General features: G+C 37.0%; 2 non-coding genes and 2 pseudogenes across 2 annotated transcripts; all 4 read right to left on the bottom strand.

Moving 5' to 3' along the window:
* Positions 1 to 12,208: 12,208 nt before the first annotated feature.
* On the bottom strand, positions 12,209 to 12,974 carry LOC120088930 (annotated as a pseudogene).
* A 219-nt stretch (positions 12,975 to 13,193) lies between these two features.
* Positions 13,194 to 13,315, bottom strand: LOC120089596. The gene has a single exon (XR_005485271.1). It is a non-coding gene; the product is annotated as a small nucleolar RNA SNORD14 (small nucleolar RNA).
* Positions 13,316 to 13,772: 457 nt separating this feature from the next.
* LOC120089593 lies at positions 13,773 to 13,895 on the bottom strand. Its single transcript, XR_005485268.1, has one exon. It is a non-coding gene; the product is annotated as a small nucleolar RNA SNORD14 (small nucleolar RNA).
* A 2,169-nt stretch (positions 13,896 to 16,064) lies between these two features.
* On the bottom strand, positions 16,065 to 19,265 carry LOC120088931 (annotated as a pseudogene).
* Between the last annotated feature and the right edge of the window lie 2,768 nt (positions 19,266 to 22,033).

Below are 22,033 nucleotides of genomic sequence, written 5' to 3' on the forward strand. Positions count from 1 at the left end.
CTCTCAATTGACATCCATTGAAGCTACCAAAGGGGAACTTAATAGTGACCTGTAGTTCGATAGCCAAACGTAGCTAAAACAAGTAACGTAAAACTTTAACAAACTCTTGTACAGTCCCACCATCCGTTAATACTGTTCACGGCATACCACTAAGACCCAACAACTGAACTCTCCTTACCATATATAATATATATTATTGTCCATCTTAACCAATCAGCAGTGCGACAGACCTCTCACAGATTAGCATTATGTAAGTATATGGCTGGGCCCAATAGCCGTTATGCCCTCTGTAGTTACATCTAACTCCTTAAAGTACCCCTGATCCCTCTAATGAACATAAGTCATAGTTCCTTACTATGAACTGAGTCCCTTTCTTCGAAAGAGAAGTTGTGGCCACCTAATGATGTTCAAGGCCTCAGAATCAGCCCTTAAGGGAGTAATCCTCTACTTAACCTTGGCTTACGGATAAAAGGAGTGAATTCCATCTTGTGGATTGAGTTCCCAACTCCCAGATCAGACAAGTCCCTAGAAAGGTAGGCATGTTGAGTTGGCAATCTGGCCACTCTCACCCATACTAATCAAAGGACAATTCTCAAAGGTAGGAGTTCTCAAAACACTCAGGATTGAGGTCGTGTCACCTATGGTCGTTTAGGTGAGATGTAAGTCTCTAGTATCAACGACATTATATACAGAGTCTAGTAATCTCGTGGTCTAGGTCTTATACAAACTCTTTGTATAGAACACCCCCGCTCGCAGGTCTCCACATGAATGGTTAGGATCTACCATCTGTAGTAGTTTACAACACATGCAATCCTCTACAAAGTGGGTTGTATCCGTAGTGTCACCATGCTCAGGTATCCCACCTTAATCCTTATACTACATACCTGTTTAGGTTATCACTTAAGGCATGATCCACTTGTATATCATATATACATGCTCAAGTTCACATAAGATAACCAATGAGCTTTGTTTATTGGATGTGAGTAAATGCCATAATTAAATAACACTTATTTTATTCATCAAACAATGTGTATATTTACAAAGCAACGAGACTCCGGGAGAATTACGACACCAATTCCAATAGGTCGTGGTTCATTTTATAGGACCTGGAGGCAGTATCTATTAAGGTCTTCCTTCGTAGGGATGACCGATAACAATGCCATTTATTAATTCTTCGATCAGCCCAAGTTGACTTCTAAATAGGTACGATGGCAAGAATTCTTACCTGAATTCAATTTTAAGTTAGAACACAAGAAAGGGACAATTAATCAAGCAGCCGATGTTATGAATCGGCAGGGTGAACATGCGACCCTATGCATGTTAGCCCACATTCGTGCAAGCAAGGTCGATGGGTCGATGTGCGACATCATCAAAGAGTTTTGACAGGAAGACTCCTCTGCCCAAGCTATCATTGTTCTAGCTAAAGCTGGCAAGACCAGGTAGCTAAAGCTATCATAGGGAAGGACTTATGCCCTTGATGTCATCAAGGGTCCACCCAATAGGTTTCTTATCTCAAAGTCTCCACTAGAGAGCTTTCTTGAGTTGATGTCAGTTCCCTTGAAATTATTACAGGAAAAGTGTTCCTCTCGCCTAGGTACACGTACTTCAGATGATTAGGGAGAGCCTTAAGCTCAATCCTTTGTACCTGAGAATTACAAAGACCATTATTAGAAGAAGATTTTTCATTTTTGCCAAGATCAATAGAAGAAAGAAATAAATCATGTGAAGAACCATATGAATCCAAATCAATACAAGGGGTCAACAACTCATCAGAACTATCCTCATCAGGAAAAACAATCTCATCCATAAAATCACGAGTTTCAATCATGCACAAAGACAAATATTCTTTTAGGAACTTTGATAACGGGCAGAAATGCACGTTATTATAGCGCAAAGTTATAAAACAATACAGGATTGTGATGATAAAAATATACAATATTGCGTCCAAAAGTATTAAGTTCACAACATTGTGATCGCATGCGTCAATCGCATTAAAACAACTAACTTATGTATTTTTTCTTGCAGAAAATGCATTGACACAAGGCGGAAATGCGATCCAAAGAAATTAACGTCTGAGTGTATTAAGAGCTTGCATTGACGCAAGGCTATGCAATCATTTGCGCTCGCGAATATCTGCTCAAGAAGGTTGCCGCATAGAGTCGGCGCATCATGGTGGGCGCATCTGGCTGAAAAGCGAAATAAATCACGATGGGACAGAAAGCTGATGATGGTCGATTGAATTAAGTTGACAAGCCGTTAACGACCTACTGTAGCAAGTAGACTCAATTTTTCGGTGACATATATTCGGCGCATCAGACAGAGAATTAATGCCATCCCATTAGTGCAATCATAAGAGAGAAGAAGCCTTTCACCCTGAAGCTCTATAAATACCGAAGGCCACTTTCAGTGAAGTTAAGCCAGTTTTGAGAGTTCACCATTTAGACGATACTTAGTCTTGTTCTTAGTTTCTTATACTTAGAAGGCGGAGCGAGAAAAGGGAAGAGACGCTGGAAGATTATCCTGGTCAGCTCGAGAGAGAACTCAGGGAACGTGGAAAGCAGAGAGAGGACCGACTCTTGCGAGAGCAAGAATATCTTTTGAGCAGAGTAGAGAAGAACAGTGTAAAAGCCTTGGGAAGCAAGAAATTGCTACCAGGCTCTTTATTCTTACTTCGCATTATCATTTTGTACTTTGATTTTATATATATAGAATGGAACTTACACATCTACATCTGTTCACTCTTTGTAAAATACGCATGAATAGCTAAATTTGTCGAATGGTTTGAGAAGTACTTAGCTAACATGACCTAGGATCTTCATCGCATGCGATCATCTTGACTTATGTTGTGCCCGTCACCCTTTAGAGCTACTCGAGAGAGAGTCTAAAGAATGAATCTAGGACTTGAGAGAGCTAGGTTAGAATCTGGACTCGAGAGAGCAAGATTAGATCTGCATAAGCAAGAGATAGAGACTTAGAGATAAGCTCTGTTTGTCAACATGCATCGCATGCACCCTAGAGATAGGTTATGGTATTATGCGGTCGCCTTGTATGTGTATGTGTCAATCATCATCGCATAGACAAGAATAGAGGCTTATGTGTAAGTCCTATAGACATCATCGCATATATCACATAACATGAACGCAATCCTAGGAAGTGTTAGCTGAACCCCTTCTCAACCCGTTCCCCTGCATATTCATCGCATCTTTCTTAATCTTAACTCTTTTCTTAACTCTGCCACATACATTTTATACTGTAAACAACAAACCAACCAACTCTTTAATTTATTATTACTGCAAAGCGATCTAAAAATTACTATCGCATATTATTTTCCTTAGTCCCTGAGTTCGACCCTGGGCTTACCAAGAAACTCAGTAGGATTTATACTTGGGTCCTGTTGAGAAAACTTGTTTGCACAACACATTTTCCATCACCACAACCCCTCTCATTATTTCATCGCATAAAATAACGCATCAAACTTCATGGCATCATACATGTCAAATAAGACTACTTCTCCATCAAATTCTAAAAGAGACACCCTTTATTATTTTTTGTTTTAGCAATTTTCATGAATGGTCTCCCTAATAAAATGGTAGAAGAAGCAGGTGTACTAACCTCGTCCATTTTTAAAATATAGAAGTCAATTGAAAAAAATTAAGTCTTTTACTTGAAGCAAAATATCCTCAACTGCTCTTAGAGGTTGAATGTAAGACCTATCAGCCAATTGAATACACACGATAGTTTTTTGCAAATCATTTAATTTAAGATCCTTGTATACATGGTAGGGCATAACGTTAATAGAAGCTCCTAAACCAAGAATAGCATGATGAATCATTCTATTGCCAATAACACTAGGTAAAGTAAACATACTTAGGTCACAACATTTCTCAAGCATATTTCTTTTAAGTAAGGCCGAACATTTTTACTTACTACCACTCGTTCTTTGTCCTTACCTATCCTCTTCTTTGTACAGAGCTTCTTAAGAAATTTAGCATTCCTTGGTATTTGTTGGATTGCATTTAAAAGAGGGATATTAATATGAACCTTTTGAAACATCTGTAAGATCTTTTCATCCTTGCTTTCCTACTTCGATTTTGCCAACCTGCTAGGGAAGGGAGCTTTAGGTACATAAGGTTCCAATGAAGGCAAAGAAGATGTACTTACCTTGGGGGTCGGTGGTGGTGCCTCTGATTTTGCTTCACTATACTCATCTTGTTTTATTTCTTCCTGAGACACAATAGAAAGAGAAACAAGTGGTGTCAGAGCATCTGAGAAGGTGGTAGAAGATGGAAGTTTCTTCTCGTTCCTTAGTGTGATGGCGCTTATGTTGGCATGGTCCGGTTGAGCAAGTAACTTTCTTGAAGCCTTGCCCTCAAGACGACTCACCACTGTTTCTAGCTAGGTAATCTGAGTACCCAAGTTTGCAAACCCAGTCTTTGTCTCTTGTTGCAAAGACTTGGTTTCTTGCGACAGTTGTATAAGGTTCTTTTGCAACTTGTGGATATCCTGTTGAAATTTTAGTGAATGGTCAGCTAAAGATTTAACGATGTTCTCACACGACATACCTAAGGAAGATGATGATGACAGTTGTTAGTTGTGAGATCTTGAATCGTGATGTCCTTGATCTTGCCCTCTTCATTTGAAATCGGGGTGATCTCGCCTTCCAGGGTTGTAAGTAGAGGCATGAGGGTCATACTTTATCTGGTAACCTTCAACAGCATTGGCTTGAGCTTAAGGGAACCCTTCCAACAACTGTCCTACCAAATCGCAAGCTCTACAGGTCTTGACTTGGGTGGCTCCTCCTTGCTCCATCTGCGTAATAAAAGAAGGTTAGATAGTTGAGACCTTACTTCACTTACTTCAAGTGTTGAAGATGGGTCAAACTCAATAGCTCTAGTCCTAAAATTTTGGTCATTTACAGCCATGCGCGAAATCAACTATTGGGCTTCTGTTAGAGTCTTGTCAATAGGACCTCCTTCTGTCGTCGAATCTATGACACTCTTGTTACTAGAGAGCAAACCACTGTAAAAATACCGGATAAGTAACTAATCAGAAATTTGATGATGAGGAAAACTAGCACATAAACGTTTATATCTCTCCTAGTATTAAGATAAGGTTTCCCCAAAATTATTTTTTATACCATAAATTTTTTTTCTAATGGTATTGGCTCTAGAGGTCGAAAAAAAATTTCAAAAAAATTATTTTCATATCATTCCAAGTCGTAATAGACCTGGTGGGTAAGTAGTATAACCAATCCTTAACACCGTCCTTTAATGAAAAAGGAAATGCCTTAAGGTTCAGTTGTTTTTCTATATCCCCTTGTGGAAATCCTTTATGTGTTTGTGCGGGTTCTCTCCTAGAATTCCCTTGAAGACGGGTAACAGATTGATTAGGCCAGCCTTAAGCTCGAAAGCCATAGTAGTCTTAGGAAAAACGATACATAGGGGTTGTTGATCCATGTTTGGCTCTACCAACTCCCTACAAGTTTTCTCTCAGACTTTGCCCATAGTAGCTTCTTCCTCTTCTTCTATTTGATTGTCAAAAGCTTGATGATCCTCTTCCTGCGGTCTTTCTCTTCTTCATTCCTTTTGGATTCACCTCTTCTCTTGAGAGATTTCTGTAAAAAAAAGTTAAGCTCTAGACTCCCAAAGGAGTAGGTCATACACCAAAGGAAGATCAATCACTCGAATTTTCTCCATTTTTTAAGATTTTATTCAGAATTCAAGAATTTCCCTAAGCTAGTTGTCAAGTCTCCTCGATAGTGGCGCCAAGTTGTTTAGCCCGAGATTTTAAATCATTGTCGCCTATAATTTTCTGACTAAACAAATGATATGTGTTCACCAAGCCTAAAACCTATACTAAAATGAGTAGTACAAGCAATAAGTACGGGGTTGAGTCCACAAGGAAACTACAAACTAGCAAGACCAATTAAAGAATTTGATGCAACATGGGCGTTTTGTTGTAAAAGAAACAAATTAAAAGAAAAACATGCAGTAAATGTAAAGTTCGAGATGAAAACAGAGCATGAAATTAGGTTTAATTAATCGATAAAAATTCTCTTAGGAATAGTTCGTTAGGTTTAAATTCTTTCATCAAATATAAAAGGCAATGAAAACTCATTGAACCCCACAACCTATTAGTGAGACCTAATAGCCCCAACAGATCAAGGGTTTTAATCCAATTCACCCTAAATTAGTCTATGACACTTCTTTCTAAGTGAAATCCATGTTTAAACTAATTTGCATTAAGAATTGGGTTACGTTGTTGTAACACCCTATGAATTAGAAATCAAAGACTCATAGCATAAATTAGGGCAAACAAGTGTGAGTTTAGAAAAAGTCTTAGCCGACACAAGTATTCCTAATTCTCCCGTGCAAAATTCTCATACAAGAACCTAATAAACTTGATTTTTCAGATCAATTCTATCGAATTCCATTCAAGATTAACAAAAATCACACCAAGAATTCCTAGAGTCCAACAATAACGATTCAACATCCTCAAGAATTTGAATTAAACTACAATTTCCAAGATAGAAGGATTACCTAGTCTTGTATCATCTTTGAATCAACAACCAATGTTTGAGAAATTGAAAGGAAAAGTGAAAAGAGTTGAAGGAAGAAAGAAAGAATTCTCTAAAACAGGTCAAAACTCTCTAATTTGTTCCCAATTGTGGCTCAAAATCATCCTCCTCTTCAGCTGGAAAATAAAATTTCTATTTATATCAAGATCGCAACGTCACAATGCTGCCAAGAGCATTGCGACGCCCTTGTCAAAGCATACCTCAAGCATTGAGGTAGATGTGCGGCGCTGGTGCAACGTTGCGTTGTGTGCACGCGGAAGCTTCAAATATGTTGTTAATCGTAGCATTGTGACGTCCTTGTCGAGCATTGCAACACTGCCCTGTATTTGATGCTTCTGTCTTATAGCATCACGTTGGAGCGTTGTAGGGGCGTTGCAACGCTATGTGCCTATCCCAAAAGTGGTGCCTATTAACTTTCAGTGTCACGCGAGGATCGAGGGAGGGTTGAAACGCTGGCCTTGATGGCAGACTTGTAATTTTTCTTACTTTTTTCAACTTGATGCATTCAATTCCGATTTTTACTTCTTTTTTTTGCTCGTTTTGTACCCGAATAAATTCTTTGCTCCTTCGGATTCATTTACCTACAAAATAGACATATTATGCATAAGAAACACTAAATAATAATGACATTAAGAGTATAATATTAGCTCTTTTCAAGAGCTAAAAAAACCTCTAACTTAGCTCTTGATCGTCTCGAGCAAGGTCACAACATACAATTATGCACTAAATAAGTTACTGTTCGCTCTATTAAACGATTCTGAACTCAAGTCTTAACAGTCTTTCAAGCTATGCAAGTAATCACCTAATAAACTGAATTCAATCACTCATTTGAAACTCATTGTAAAAGATTATTTGCAATGAAGATAATTATAAATGAAATCTACGGTCTGGGAATTTGTAAAATCGTAGAAAGCCCGGAAAATATTTATCTAACTCCCATTTCTTCTTCCCTCTACTCTGGCTCGGTGATCGGCTTAAGACATACTAATTTTGCAAAATAGAGAGCAACACCTAGCTAATGGTACCTAAAACTCACACCACAAAACTTAGAAGGCATCGGTTTTACGTAGAGGGCTAGCTTTCACACTCAACCGTCGGGAAACTAATCACTCTTTTTCCGCAGGGCCCTAACTAGACATGGCGGAGGTAGCTCTTTTCACGTGTATCCATGCACATACACACTATATATTTTTTTAAGAAGCAAGCCAAAAATTGCCTCATTTTTTCCTTTTTATTTATCTTCTTTTTTTCAATCACACACTAGGCTCTTTCTCCCCCCTCCCCCGTCAAGCTTTGCTTTAAGGCACTAAAAGTTACTTCTAAGCCAAAAGTGGGCCTTTCAAGGTGACAATGAAAATATGAGAAGGATAATCTATTTCTAAGATTTTTAGGATTTAAAAAAAAAAAATCAGCCTAGTTTCATTATGCATGAGTTTTCATGAAAATACTTTTAAAATGAGCTCAAAATCATGAAGAAAAAAAACCGCTTTTTGAAGGCATAAAACTCAGTGAGTGCATCATCGACTTTCATCGAATCGAAACAAAAAATAGGGTGAACAGTTTATGGAATACATATCAAACGATCAGACATTCATTTATTCAGAGACCCTTATTCCTATTCATAATAACCAATAATTCAGAATCACAAAACTCGAGCTCAGATGCTCCAAGGCTATACAGAGATACCAAGAATAAAAGAGTCAATAAATTTATCACTATCAACAAAAAGACACATGCATCGCACCACCCCAACTTTAAAATACATACATTGTCCTCAATGTATTGGAAAGCCAAAAATCTGTTGAGGTGTCCTAAATCTCGTAGGGTCCTATAGTTTGTAAACCTTGTATGAACAAACATTTCTGTGATTAATAATATATGATATTTTAGTTGCATTAACCACAAACCAATAAACTAACTGTTGGATTGACACCAGCACGCAGCGGAAGGGAACAAGATCCATAAGAACTCTAATTCATTAATTTTGGCTGAAAAGAAATATGCTAAAACAGAGTTTAATGGGTTTCAAGATCCTCCAAATCTTATGTAGACCACCACAAGATCTTCACTACTATTTTCTTGATGCTCTAGATTGAGTTGTGAGACTCAAAATAAGCTGGAATCAAAGGGAATATGGAGAAAGCTCACTGAATCACCTATTGAAGAACACCTTCTTCCTAAATTTTTTAGCAAAAATTCAATCGGTTCATCAATCTCAACTTCACTCCAATCTCTTCGATATATTGCAGACTATCATGCAAAGAGATGTGTTGCATGGGATGTAGCTCATACTTGGAGTAAATCAAGGAAGAGGTGGGTTTTTTTATGAGCTAGTTGAAGATGAATATGGAAAAACCCATTTTTTTTTCTTTTTTTATGTAATTTTTCAATTTCCAAAATCCAAATTGATTTTAAAATCATATTTTATTTCCAAAATCAAAATTTATTAATTTTAAAAATTAATTTCATAAATTAATTTTCTAAAAAAATTAATAAATAATTATTTAAGCAATTTAAATAATTCTAATTAATTTAATATCCAATATTAAATTAATTTTTTACACAAATTCATCTTCATATATTTAAATCATATTTAAATATATTTTATCTAATTCCGTTTGATTCTAATTTGAACGTTTCAAATTAACTTATCACGCTATTCTAGAGCTAATCTATTTCCGAGCTAGTATGGGGACTGTTGGATCGACACCAGCACGCAGCAGAAGAAATCAGGATCCATAAGCATTCTAATTTTGGTTGAAAAGAAATATGCTAAAAATAGAGTATAATGGGTTTCATGAACATACCTTGGCCGAACCAACGAAATCTCCATTTCCAACTGCAAAATCCTCTGAATCCTTGTGTAGACCACCACAAGATCTTCCCTATTATCCTCTTGGTGCTATAGATTGAGTTGTGGGACTCAAAATAAGTTGGAATCAAAGGGAATATGGAGAAAGCTCACTGAACCAACTCATTGAAGAACATATTCTTCATCCAATTTTTTCAGCAAAAATTCAGTTGTTTTTTTTCTTCACTCCAATCTCTTCAATATATTGCAGACTATCATGCAAAGAGATGTGTTGCATGGGATGCAACTCATGCTTGGAGTAAACCAAAGAAGAGGTGGTGGGTTCCTTGTGAGCAAGTTGAAGATGACTTGAAAAACCCATTTTTCAAGTTTTGGTTCGTTTTTCAATTTTTCAAAATCTATTTTGATTTAAAAAAAATATTTTATTTCTAAAATCAAAATTTATTAATTCATAATTAATTTTTCTAATAAATTAATAAAAAGATTATTAACAATTTTAATAATCTAATTAAATTTAATACCAATATTAAATTAATTTTTTTACACAAATTCATCTTCATAATAATTAAATCATATTTTCCATTCCGTTTGATTCTAATTTGAACTTTCCAAATTAACCTTATCAACACTACTCTAAGACTAATCCATTCCGAGCTAGTAGGGGACCTCATGGACCACAGATCATGGCCATCCAACGATCCGAGATTAATCAGCTAAACTCAATTGACCGATCTAACCCCATTCCTTAAACTAATAGGTCACTCCACTAAGCCCATAGTTGAACTCCTTCACTAAAATATTATCCACTCGATAACCATGATTTAGTAAGTTAACCCCTCACAGACTGTTGCGTAATAACGGCGGTCCAATTCTTGTTTTACCCCCGAAACTTACTCTGTTCCTTAAGTCCCCGATCCCCTAAATGAAGTAAATTGTTTTGTATCCAATCACAAAACCGACCCTTCTCATGCCAAATGAGAGGGCGAGATCCCTTGTTCAAGCCCTAGAATCAACACTTAAGGGAACAACCTATCTACTATCCCTAAAGCGGGTAGGAGTGAATTCCCTCTTGCACCATATGTCCCCAACTATCTATTCGGTCTTACCCCTGAAATGGCAGTCATATTGAGTCGTCGTTGTTGAGCCAACCCTCACCTATGCAAATCTAAGGGCAATCCCGAATAAACAGGAGTTCATAGTTAGCTCAGGATTAAGGTCAAGTTACCTAGGTCATCGCTTTGAAATAGTCAGTCTTAAACAGTAAACAACGTTATAAAGTAAGAGTGACTCATTTCATGGTCCGATCTTGTACAAACTCTTTTGCACAAGGACGCCCCCAATTCTCATGTCCAACATGAACAAATTAAGATCACTTCATTTGTAGCACTTTACAACTCCTTGTAACAACTACAGAGCAGGCCACATCCAGCAGTGTTACCAGAATAAGGTACCCAATCTTATCTATATACTATAGATCATTTTGACTATTTACTTGAACCTGATCCACCTTTATGTCTCCACATAAAGTTCAATTACTCATCCAATAATCAAGGGACTTTTAGATTTATTGGATTTCTAATCAAGCAATAGATCTATTCAATAACACCTTTATTGAATTTTCAGAATAAGTTCCATTGTTTACATACCACAAGTTTTAGGACATAAAACCCAACAGGGACCTCATGAACCTACAGATAATGGGGTCCAACGATCTGAGATTAATCGGCTAAACTCATTAGACTGATATAACCTCCATTCACTAGAAGAAATTCGAGTTTTAATGTCGGTTTTAAACCGACATTAAAGGGCTTAATAACACCAATAACACAACCTTCAATGTCGGTTGCAACCGACATTGAAGGTCTTTAGTGATTAAAGCTCTTTAATGTCCGTTTTATCAATTATTGTCCGTTTTTTTAAAAATTTCGTTGCCAAATCTATTTTTTCGGTCAAAAAGTATAACATGACACATCATCATCGAACGTTGTAGCTATGACATATTATTCATGTATGGATTATAAATCTATTACATTTAATTCGCAAATTCTAGTATAAAATTATAATTTAAAAGGTCATACAATAATTCAGGCCTTGAAAACACAAATTACAATTAATACAAACATTATGGGTTTACCATCCCTCTCCACTTGGTAAGTATGGATCCCTTCATAATTCTTCTTGAACAGACCCCCCAGCTTTAGCAGTGTCTGGTTATAGGCATTTTTGTCTGACCACTGTTGTTTAAAGGATCACAAACAATAAAGGTTTAAGACAAAGGATTGAAAGTGAAAATATGATCAGAATTCATATTCAACTAACCGTATTTATTGGGAATGTACATAAATGGTACATTAGCATTCAAAGTATGCCAAAACACAAGCATAAGAATATGAAAGAGGAAAGAAGGAAATTAGCATTCAAAATCTTAAACTCACATGATTCAATGACGACAAAAATGAAGAATCCAATAAGAATAGGGCCGACAGGGTAGTCCTGTCCCTTCTTTGTAGCAGTCTCAGGCATAACCTCTCTTCAAAATGTTCTTCTTGAACCTTTCCACCTTCATGTGCCCTTGCTCTTGTTCACTGCCTTGTTATGCTTCAGAGACTATGCAACGTACTTCAAATGCAATTATATTACGAACTTTGTAACTGTGAATGTCGAAATGAAAAAATGGTGATTACAAATAAATGCAGAAGTAAGAACTGAAAATGCATTGTAGGATTGTACTTACAGTATTTCGTTCATGAATGAGAGGTTGAAGGAGGGACGGATAAGAAGAACTAAGCTTCTCATAAAGCTGCAAAGAACTACCATTTTCACCAGATTCCTGGATATCCACCCTGCATACCGCTTTGACTACCATATCCCATCACCCCAGGGCTTATATTTGCTTGACTCTTATACCCACTTTGTACTCCAGGTCCCGCGCCTTACACTACTGGATTCAGCCCTACAGCAGATCCGAGTGTCCCTAACAAATTAGTGAGCCCCAACCCAGCACCCTGACCCGCCAGCAAAGCAGTCAGAGCTTGACTAAGAGCTGGGTTCAATGCTTAAGGAGGTCCTTGGTTATAACCAACACCAGGCCCTGCAGATGCCATTAAGTGCCCCGATCTAGAGGCCCCCCCATCTGCATAATTAGGATTCTTATTACTTTGAAACGGCGCATTTGGTGTATGATACTAGTGCTGAGCCTTCCCTGGCTTGGGACCGTCGGTGGCCTTCTAACAATGCAAGACATGGCCTTCAAAGTTCTTGTGAGGCTTCTCTATCCTTCCTAGAACTTTCTAGCGACTTGTACACAAATAAACAGAAACCTTTAGGCTTACCCGTCATCTTGTCAAGCCGCAAAGGTCCTTCCTCAACTTCACCAATCTGGGAAAAGAAAGTTAGCAACTTCTGGGGGTTTACATCAGCTCCAACATTGTTCACATAAATCTTTCTCTGCGTATATTCCAAAGCAGGTGGTGCTTGAGGAGTTGCTACCACACTAGTCGGTGGAATAGGCCCAACCGAAGCTAACTGACAAACAGTCATCCTATTGCCAATCTTCTTCTGGGGTTCCTTCAATCCTATCACCATTTTTGCAAACAAAAGGCTATAAAGTTTCTCCATCAAATATTTTTCATTAGCTTGATAAAAATTCATGGAAAGATGAAGATTGAATAATGACAAAGCAAATAGATTCAGAACTGCTTCAGACATTCCAAGATGGCAGCATATATTGGGAAAAGCAACCCTTAGAAAAATGGCATCAACAAAAATATAAAAAATTAAGAAGTATTTCCAAAAGAGTTAAAGAGACTCAAACATCCAAGGAAGGATAAAGCAGTACTAGCTCTCAAGCCTGGCAAAGGCGAAAACTCTTAGGCGGCCACAACGAATGTTTTGAGAAACAAGCCTTCAAGATATCATCATTGATATCAAAACATCAAACCTAACATAGAGCATGGAGAATCATTTAGATACCACCAGATGACACTCAAAAAAAGGGAAATAAAAGTAGGGGAAATGGGGTATTAAGATAAGTTAAGAACAGAAGGAAAATATTTAATGATTTCCAGTGGCAAACGGAAATGAAGTTACAAACAAGTCCTGAACAGATCTAACAGTTCAAATGAGGTTAAAATATAAGCTAAGAGCAGAACCAACAGTTCAAATGATTCTTCAGTGATAGGTGAAAAACAAATAAAACCAAGAATTCAAATAAAAGCAATAGTACTTGTATATAAGATTTTCCAAGCAGCAATGATCAGTAATATATAACTCGTCTAAAGCCCAACAATAGTAGCTGGGGGGTTTTGAAGAGCGAACATGCATTATAAAACAAAAACTTAAAAATCAAATCGTCGAGAAACTAGAAGTAAAACTCTTAAATAAAGCCTCAGACATCCAAGGAAGGATAAAAACAGTAGAAGCTCTCAAGCCTGGCGAAGGCGAAAGCTCTCAGGCGGCCACTGCGAATGTTTTGAGAAACAAGCCTTAAATGTATCATCACAGACTCATTACCAAATCATCATACAAATCAATAAGAAAAATCAAATAAAAAAACAATAAAAGAGAATATAAAATGTGGGAAAATCTGAATGCATAAGAATCATAAAGGAAGCAAATGCCAGAATCTCATCTCCCAAAGATCATTGTCGACAACGTACAACGCTGAAAACGCTACGAAATATTAGAAGTGCATCTGAGACTCTAATTTATTGCCTTCCAGTAGAAGAAAATCAAACCAAAAACAAATCTAAAACGCATTTGGGAAAACAAATCTAAAAAACCATCCTCACTCAAGGAGAACATATTGGATTTTAGTTTTTGGTCTGGCTCACCGGTATCTAAAGTATACATGATACCAGCTCTAGAACAAATGCCTGCAATAATTTAAGATCATGTTGATTTTTACAAAAAAAAAAACACACAAAGAAAGATGACGAAGATAATAATTGATGAAGATAAAATTGTCAATATCACACAAAATGATGGTGTATAAGATGTTAGAGTCCAAAGATCGTTTAGTCAGTTACCAAGAACCGAGAAAAATTGTGTCTATCTTATAGGCATTGTTAGAGTAGTTCAACAATGTCTATATCCACTAAAGCATATCAGAGCCGTTAATTCAGTCACAAAGAAAGATGATGAAGATAATAATTGATTGCTATATTTTTCTAATATATCGACTGTCATAGATCGTGCACCATCATGACACATGACTCTCACCTATAATCAGCACTGAAAAATACACCATAACACCATTCTCCTATAAACATGGAAAATTGCAAGACCTCCTGAGGAATGCTGTTAATTTTCAACTATGGTGTCCTGTCCTCAGTACTCATTTAGCTCAGCAAGCAAGTCATAATAGCAATGCCCAAATAACATCCTACGACTTAAGCTTCCAAGACTGATACTTCAATCAAATTCTCACATGTACCTCGGTGACGATGTCATATGAAAATAGACAGAGAGAATTTCTCAAGAAAGTACCCTCAAAGCATGTGAGTGTCATAGTTATGGAAGCAGACAAAAGAAGATTATAAAAGTCTTACCTCTTTTTCCACAATGGCATTACTTATTGATAATGACACTCACATGCCATTTCCACAGGCATGTGAGTGTCATTATCAATAAGTAAGATGGAAGTTTTAGAGAATCTAACGATAGGCAAACAAATTTAATTTTGCATACAAGCACTAGGGAATGAACTTGTTTATATCCAACAACACTTCCATTCTATGTTTAATCAATACAGTAAAATAATACCTCCAACCACCATAACACCCTCCTTGATTAACAACCATTGCAGTGATTATAGTCTTCTGTAGAGATCTAACCACCAAAAGAGGCACAATAAGAGAGAAATATGTTAAAAAGATGAAATTGTATGTAACAACTCGTTACATTGCTGCATTGAATTAAAACGATTTTGAATAGGATTTTGTCCATTTATACTCTAAACAAAACTCCTCTTTTGCCCTTTTTCCCCTTTTTCATCTTGGACTTCCTTTATCTACCAAAATATATACCCTGGCTCAACAAGAATTGTGGTGTGGAGTACCTGAAGCAATGGCTTGAAGATGTCAACATCCATGAAATTCTTGATGACTTTACATTGGAATCTCTCTCTACTTCCTCAATCTCCCAATCTTCCTATGTTGATTGCCAGCCTTTTCTTCAATGACTTCCAGATGGTGAAAATGAAAAAAAATATTAATGTAGATAATGAAAATAAACTAAAAATATGTTGAAGTTATGTAGAAAATAAAAAAATGATAAAATTCTCACTGTTGATAACTTCATCTTTTTGTTATTGACCAAGTTAGTTTCTAGTTTTATCCTTCTAACTTTATCATTGTCATCTTCTTCATAATTTTTAAAAAAAAAAAAAAAGAAGAAGAAGATAAATTTCCCTGTGACAAGACTATGCAGTGCCTTATGAAAATGAAACTGAATAAAAAAAAACCTTAGTTTATGGTTCAACTCTTCATGAAGAAAAAAATTTTCCAATTTATAATTTCACCAAAAAGAAACATAATCATTAAAATAAAAATTGAAAGATTGAAATAACTTCAAATTACTAAATGTCAAATAAATATTAAAAGAATATTTCACCTTTTGAATAACAAATGACTTAGATTGAAAACGAGAGTAAACCTAAGAGGCTTCCACTCAGATCTAAACAATATAGCTAAACTCCTTAAAATCCAAACAACCCATTAAAAATAGCTGCTTTGAAAGACCTAAAACAAACTTTAAACGGACCTTAGCTACGCCGACACTGGAACAAACAAAAAAAATAGCTAGAATGAAGCTTGAACAATGAACAAATCAGACAAACGAGACAAACCAGACCTAAAAAACATGTTTAAATGTATTGGCACGGAGCTTGAGCGGATTTCATGGACAAATCTAAGAGAGAGATGAAAAACATGAACGAATCAGACAAACCTTGGCTTCAACAGTGCTGAAAATAGAGCTTGAACGGTTCTTCCGATCCTTGACCTCAGCTGCAACTCCATCTCTTTCTTTCTTCTGATCACCTCTTCAATCTGCTCACCTCCTCTGGACATGTAAATCCTCTCTGACCACATTCGCACCTGTCTCTTATACACATCTAGATGTGTATAAGAGAGAGGATTTCATGGACAGATCTAAGAGAGAAATGAAAAACATGAACGAATCAGACAAACCTTGGCTTCGACGGTGCTGAAAATAGAGCTTGAAAGGTTCTTCCGATCCTTGACCTCAGCTGCAACTCCATCTCTTTCTTTCTTCTGATCACCTCTTCAATCTGCTCACCTCCTCTGGACATGTAAATCCTCTCTGACCACATTCGCACTCTCCAAAGAACGGGGAGGGACATTTACCGGAGTTCTATGACAGACGACGGAACGGAAAATGGACTCCTGCTGTATCAGTCAATGGTAGCGATAGTAAATATTTTGTACTTTCAACCTCGCTTCTTCCACGGAGTCGGATCAGAGCTTTGGTTTCGTTCTGACCACTCTTCTTCCATCGAGAGACTCACTAGAGCGGTTAATTTCCCGATGAAATTCCTTTTCGAGTTTGTTTCTTGCTGCGTGCTGGTGAACATGTCACGTATAGAGAATCCGGAGGAAACGGAGGCCCCAGGCATCAAGGAGGTGAGATATCTAACTCTGATTACCACCAGAAATCATCGGCGGAGAAAACAAAGCACGTTGTTGCCTTCAGCGGCGAAACTAGCCACTGATTGGAAGCCATCACTGGGAGCGATCTCGAAGGACAAGGTAGTCATGGTAGCTCACTATCCTTATTTAAGCTCACTATTCAACACTAATTGTGCATTTGACAGACAATTGAATGCTAAATCTAAAAAGCCTAAGTCATTATCCAAAATTGTTGTTCAAGGTAACTAGCAAGCACATGAACAGTAACTTTGTCTAATGCCTTGAATAGATATTGAGGCAAGAATCATAACTCCTACCAGTAGGGTCAACTTCATCAGATAGTTTTTTCCTTATTTCAGCCAAACTGTCCTCCTTAAATCGCTCACGGCCTTCAAGAATTATACCAAGATATCCGTACACATTGCTCTGGATCTTCAACTTAATAATTTCACGTTCATCTTTAGAGAAAGGTGCATCCTTATATAGAATTTTGGCGTGCAAAAGCATTTAGAAAATGAGATTGCCAACTTAATTGGACTACTAAAGATTTGCAATCAAGGAGTGCAATGCAGACAAAATTGAGATTACTAAAGAAATCTACAGAGTACACACATTATCTCAGAGATAAAATAAATGGAGCATCATTTCTCATAATATAACCACCAATGGAACTGTCCAAAGACAATTTAGTGATATTGGTACGATGCACCATATACTCAATTGACCAATTAGAGACTACCTGCTTGAATATAGTACTTGTCCCAGATCCATCATAACCAACTAAAAGGAGCTTTTGAAGAGTAAGGTAGTCAGGAAAAGTTCTGTAAACAAGGTTGCTGTCTGGTTCCCCAGAACAAGTTGAAGATTTAGAAGGAACCGGTGGTGATAACAAAGCACAGACAAGCTTCGTTCCAGCCTAAAATGTAATCAAGAAGTTAAAAACAAGTATATGACCAGTTATAGCTACATGTGTAAGCTAAAATCAAAATTAACTGTCTATTTGCACAAGATAGTACCTTCCCCCATATGTACCCTTTGATGTTCTTCTGACCCTCCTCTTGGTACGATCCATCCTCATTGACCCAAAAGTGTGGATTACCAGCGCATTGAACTCCAGCCAACTACAACGATCAAATATTACCTTTTAACTTTAGAAGTTTATGCTAGAGACAAAGGTTACAGGTACAAAATTTACCTGCAGCATCCGGAGCTCTACTTTTGTAATTTCTCGGCCATTTATAAAAATCTTTGTATTTCCATTGCTAGCATCTGCCTTAATAGGCCCACCGATGTTAAGATAAGGAGTAATTATCTTTGAAGGTTTCTGTCCTTCCTGTCAAATAGATTAGAATGTTTAATTGCATATCCAAGAATTACATCTTGAAAATAAAAGAAAAGGAGGAAAACTCAAGGTAATAAGATTCACTTTTCCCCACAGAACAGAAACTTTGTCATACCAATAATTTCTTGGTTCTAGCTTCTTTGGTGGGTGGGGGCAGATCTGTAGCAGTGTAAGCTCCTCAAAAGATAAAGGTTCCCTATTCACACAAACATACTCTAGTGGCAGTTGATTCGCCTCATAACACTTCTCAGCCTTCATAATCTGTCGAATCTCCAACACATTCAGCAGTCTCTTAAGCATTCTGGAACATTTTCCCAGATTTCCTCACTTAAACTCATCAATAGGAAAACCTATGCAAGTAACACATTTGCAACCTTCAGGCATTGAACCCATAACTCTAAGTATACAGTTGCTACAATACTTGGCATCACACACGATGCAGACCTCCTTTTCAGTATACCAGTTCCCCTTGTAGCATCGATAACACGATCATCTCTTTCCTTTTCTTAGTGGTTCTCTTCTCATTCGCAATGTTTCTGGCCCATCCTGACTATACTCTTCATTCTATGTATAATCAGACACGGGGTCAAGAAATGTTGCAGTTGATCGCCTACCATCACCACCTCCCTCATTTATAACTTTCATAGATGAAACGCGGGAAGATGGATAGTCCGTACTCAGTATTGATTCTGTGGAGACCCAGTCAACTTGATTGATATCATTGAAATCTATGCTTTCCTTCCTACAATTTGAAGCTATCAAAGAACTTGAGCTTCCTTGCGGTTTATAAAAGCTTCCAGAAAACTCTATCGTGCAAGAGCTCTCAGCATCACCTAATAACTCAGAAGAATTTCCTTGACTGATCGATGAGTAGGCAAAAACCATGCAGAGGCGGCCGGTTTCGGAGGTGATTTTTGTGGACAAGTAGATCTTGGCGGCTTCAAAGATTTGATTTGGGGATATGCCGGTGGTCTCTTCAATGACGAGAGTGAAGAGAGAAGAGTGCAAGTTGAAGAGGCGGTTAATTCCGGCCACCACGTACGACCGAACAGAGGCTGGGATCAGGTTATATTAAACATTACATCGGATGGCGAAGGAAGAAAATGATCGACGGATGGCGAGGGAAAGGATTAGGGATTGGGCGAGGTAAGGTTTCGTAACGATGCGACAGAGAAGGGTTTGGGCAAGAGAAGGAGCGCGCTAGTGATTTACGGATATATTATTTAATAAAATAAGAAAAAAAACATTACTCCTTTATTGTCAGTTTTAAACCAACATTAAAGCCCATCTTCAATGTCGATTTACAATCGACATTAAAGATCCATTTTTTAAAAAAAAAACCGACATTATACATCCGATTTCACTTTTTCCAATCGACATTAAAGCCCGAATTTCTTCTAGTGATTCGTTAACTAATGGTTCACTTCACTAAAGCCCATAATTGAACTCCCCTCACTATAGATATATTATGTCCACTCGATATAACCATGATTAGTAAGTTAACCTTTCATAGGTTGTTAGTAATAACGACTGGGTCAAATCTCTGTTTTACCCTCGAAATTACCTCTTGTTTCTTAAGTCCCCACTGATCCCCTAATGAACAATTATTTTGTAATCCAATCAACAAAACCGAGTCCCTTTCATACCGAATGAGAGGACGGGATCCCTTGTTCAAGCCCCAGAATCAGCACTTAAGGGAACAACCTCTCTACTATCCCTAAAACGAGTAGGAGTGAATTCCCTCTTGCACCCTATGTCCCCAGCTATCTATCCAGTCTTACCCCTGAAATGGGAGCCTTATTGAGCCGGCGCTGTTGAGCCAACCCCCACCTATGCAAATCTAAGGGAAATCCCGAATAAACAGGAGTTCATAGTTAGCTCAGGATTAAGGTCAAGTTACTTAGGTCATCGCTTTGAAATAGTCAGTCTTAAAATGTAAACAGCGTTATAAAGTAAGAGTGACTCATTTCGTGGTTCGATCTTGTACAAACTCTTTTGCACAAGGACACCCCCAGTTCTCATGTCCAACATGAACAAATTAAGATCACTTCATTTGTAGCACTTTACAACTCCTTGTAACAACTACAGAGCAGGCCATATCCAGCAGTGTTACCAGAATAAGGTACCCAATCTTATCTATATACTATAGATCATTTTGACTATTTACTTGAACCTGATCCACCTTTATGTCTCCACATAAAGTTGAAGTACTCATCCAATAGTCAAGGGACTTTTAGGTTTATTGGATTTATATTCAAGTAATAGATCTATTCAATAACACCTTTATTGAATTTTCAGAATAAGTTCCATTGTTTACATACCACGAGTTTTTGGACATAAAATCCAACACTAACATCCAAGGTTATCGTTGTAATTTAAACATGTATGTGGAAACATACAGGTGGATCATGTTTATGTGATAACCTAAATGTTCTGTAGTATATGGATAAAGTTGGACACCTTATCCTGGTGACACTATGAATATCTCGCTTTGTAGGTGTTACAAATGTTGTAAAGTGCTACAGATGATCTGATCCTGATCATTCATGTATTAGACATGCGAGCGGGGATATTCTATACAAAGAAGTTTGTATAAGACCGGACCACGAAATGTTTAGTCTCATTATATAACATCATTCATAATAGAGACTTTCATTTCACTAGGATGACCATAGGTAACATGACATTAATCCTAAGTGAGTTGTGAACTTATGCCTATGAGGGCGATCTTTTGATTTGCATGGGTGAGAGTGGCTAGATCACCGACTGAACAAGCCTACAATTTTGGGGATTCGTCTGATTAGGGAGCTGGAAACTCAGCTACACAAGATGGAATTCACTCATTCCCCGAAGTAGGGTAAGTAGATTAATTGCTCATTTAAGGGCTGATTTCAGGTCTTGAACAATGTGGTGCCACACCCACTCTTGATCTGAGAGGGGTTTAGTCATAGTGAGACTATGATCTATTGTTCATTAAAGGGATAAGTGGTACTTAAGAAGTTAGATTTAACTACAGGGGCAAAACGGTAATTTGGCCCAGTTGTACTTACGAGCAATTTGTGAAGGGTCATCGTACTGTTGATTAGTTATATCCAATGGACACAAAAATATATATGTAGTGTGAAGAGTGCAGTTGTTAGTCTTTAATGGAGTGCCCGACAGTTAATGGATAGTGGATGAAGTAATTAAAAAGTTTAATCAGTTATGCATGTACCGTTGGAGCTTTAAGCTACAATAAGGTCCACTTGGTAGCTCAATGGATTTAGTTGAGAATCAGTTCTTGAGTTAATTTGAAATGTTCAAATTAATAAGAGGGAATTTAATTATATATGATATAATTGACATAATGTATTTGATATATTATTGATTAATTGGAGGAATAAATATTTGAATATGATTCAAATATATTTTCTATGGATAAGATTCATAGTCGTTAAATTTAATATAAATATGATTTATATTAAATGTCATAAAATAGAGAAAAAGAACTATGGTTTATATATTGTATATGATGCAATATTAAAACTATAGGTTATAAATATAATATGATAAGTTGGTTATCATATTTATATATAATTATTAATTATTTGATAATTAGACCTTTTTTCTCTCTAACCACCCTTAGTGGGGAATGATTCAGTTTTATGACAAAA

This window comes from Benincasa hispida, chromosome 10 (assembly GCF_009727055.1).
Source record: "Benincasa hispida cultivar B227 chromosome 10, ASM972705v1, whole genome shotgun sequence".
In the NCBI taxonomy this organism is placed as follows: Eukaryota; Viridiplantae; Streptophyta; class Magnoliopsida; order Cucurbitales; family Cucurbitaceae; genus Benincasa; species Benincasa hispida.